Source organism: Vigna radiata, unplaced genomic scaffold (assembly GCF_000741045.1).
Source record: "Vigna radiata var. radiata cultivar VC1973A unplaced genomic scaffold, Vradiata_ver6 scaffold_185, whole genome shotgun sequence".
NCBI lineage: Eukaryota > Viridiplantae > Streptophyta > Magnoliopsida > Fabales > Fabaceae > Vigna > Vigna radiata.
The window spans coordinates 228,849-231,935 of NW_014542000.1; positions in this window are offsets into that span (position 1 = coordinate 228,849).

Here is a 3,087-nt window from a genome sequence, read left to right on the forward strand (position 1 = left end):
TAGTTCACGGTTTTATTCATGGAGAATGAATAGAATTTTTCTTTTTTTTCTCCTTGCAATGCTGTTACTTGGGTTGAATGAAAGAGCAACAATTTCTCTTCCTTTTTTATGTGTATTCGGTGTTACAAATGAATTCAAGGTTCACTTTCTTTCTTGGTAGTTTAAAAAGCTGATTGTAGAAGGCTTTTATTTGATTCATGCTTTCAATGCTCATCACACGGTCACATCAACTTATCATTGAAAAAACACTTTCTTTTATTCTATATAGCATTGTGGTGGCTGAAACAGATTGTTGAGCTGCAACAAAATTTACGTGATTGAAGATGTGGTTTCATGGAAAGCAATGTGTGTTGTCACAATTGGAGTAAACGGCTGGAGGATGGGGCCACAGTTTTAAGTCTCTCTTTCTTTCAATGTGATGCTTTGACTTAAATTGATGAGTAGGTAGCAGCATAGGTGTAGTGTGATGAAGGAGGCACGGATTCCATTGTAGTAGAAAGCAAATCCATTTTATGTTTTAGCATTGGGAGCAGCGGCTGCAACAGCCTTGAGGAGAGAGAACGGTCATTTTCTCTTGCCTGGGTAGAGTAGCATGTTTAACAATTGATGAGATGGGACCACCCTTGTACCATGCCCTTTTCTCTTTTCACTCATTTGCTTCGGAGAAACACATTTGGAGAATGAAGCTCATGGTGGCAGCAAGGAGAATACGTTGCCAATTTGCTTATTGAAAAAAAAATTGAAATGGGAGATGGTGTGAATGGAGTTCACGGCCAAGTGGAATTTTCTTTTTAAGCAAAAGGAAATTTATTTTCTTTAGGAGAAGGTGCATTGGTCACGTGAAGTGGTAGACAAATTATGTTTTTTTTTATTTGTTTTGCTTTAATTTATTTTACATAGCATGTTGAGTTGTTTTTCATCCTTTTAATTGAGTGTTGCATTTTAATAGTTTTAACTGTGTTTAAATATTTGTTTGTTGCAATGTTAGAATTAGTAATTTCTTTTACTTTAATGTTTTCTATTTTTAGTTGTCATAATTTAGTTGTAATGTTAGCTTTAGTGTCTATCTGTTTCTATACTGTTAGTTAGGTTTGATTTGCATGTTTTAATTTAGTCGTTTTGTATTCACAAAAACNCTTTAAACCCCCCCCCCCCCATTATGTGTGTTTGACCTAAAATTCTGGGTCGCAGTTGGTCCTTGAGAGACGACCTAGGAGTCACTTCCTAGTTATACTGCATTCTCTTATCACATTAAATTTGTATGGGGTGCGACACCCATCAAATTTTATATCACAAGCCTTAAAGGGTGTAATTTGGTCTAAATAGACATATGAAAATAACTGTTTTTCAACCGTTATCACAACCCCAAACTTAGAACTTTGTTTGTCCTCAAGCAAAACAAAACAAAACAAAACAAAGCTTGGTTTTCTACTATTTCGTCCAATAATTCAAAATTCCTAAAGCACATGACAAGAACTACTCAACCTCCAATCTTTAGTGAAATCAAATCAAGATGCATGCATGCTTCCAATTCAGTTCAGTTCACAAGTTAACCAACAGATGTTACATAACTGATTGGCAAGCGTACCAAATCGTATCAAGTAATAATAAATGGTAAGACCAAGTATCGTTTTCCCAAGAGACTCGAAAGGCTTTATCGTTCGCGTGAATTAAAATAATAAGACTTGAAAATTAAAATTAATAAATTGAGTAAGAGAATAAAATATGAACATGCAAAAGAGATTGATTCAAATGACCAGAAGAAAACAATGGATGAATGGAGTTGTTGTGGGTTTACAATTTCATCTAATTCGATCTCTCTTATTTACTCCTCTTGAATTATTAGCTTGATTAATTAATTGTCATGCAACTTTCTTAGCCTACCCTTAACTCGATCCCTTGACGAAAAGAGCCTAATACTAATTACTGGCTTGTTATCCCTAGCCTCCCCTAGCAATTAATACAGCATTATAGAGCAGAAGTTAAAAGCAATTGATCGTCATACCCCTATCCCTAGGTGATAAGCAAAATCAAGGAATTACTCACCAGTTCATGACATTACTATACGTCCTCGTATCAATAAAGACAAACACTAGTTATCGAATGAGTTAAACGATAAAGGCATTAAGCACAGATGAGAACCCAACAATTAACAATCAAAGCATATGGAAACCATATAAATAATGAAGAGTTTCAATAAAAGAGAGTATCAAAAGATTACATTGTTTCCCCCAACAACAATAGGGTTTAGTTCACCATTTTCATGGTGAAACTAGATGAAAAATGCATGAAGAATGTAAAAGCAAACCCTAGAAAAGATGAAAAGGAGCCTAAGCATCCAAGAGATCCTCTCTAGAGAGCAAAATTAGGTCTGGCCGTCCCCTTCTGTCAAAAGACTGCATCTAAAATCGCAATAGGGCTATATATAGGTGAATTGCTGGAAATCATTTTTGTATTTTTTAGAACAATTTTCATTTTCAGTTATTTTCATTTTTTTTTACTTTCATTGGAACATGTAAATTTTGAATTTTTAGAATAATTTTTGGGTAGCATCTACTGAGGGATGCTAAAAATTCTTAAATCCACTGAAGGATTCCAGGAAGGCACACCTACTGATGGGTGGTGGAAGGAATTGCACTTACTGACAAGTGCTAAACAGGTTTGGGTTAGGCTCGTGGCGTTAAACAAGCGCTACTAGGAGGCAACCTAGTTTTCTCCCTTTCACTTTTATTTTTTTTTAGTTCCTAGAATAGGTTGAATTTTAATTTCAGTGTGTATTCTTGGCTTGAATACTTTTTCTGAAAATGTTTGACTGACTGATGTGCATGATGGAACTATTTGATGATTATTTGATGTCGATGATAATTGAGCTTTGTTGTGTGTTAATATCTAGTGAAATAGATGTGTCATGAATTATGATTATGGTTATGATGCTAAGCAGGGTGTATGAATGGATTTTGTGTGAGAAAGCATGTTGTGTGGGGTATTGAGCTCCAGAGTTTTTATTGTTGTATGCATTGTTCACAGGAAAACATGAATGATTGATTGAATTGCATGTGAATGTCATATGATCAAGGCCATTTTTGA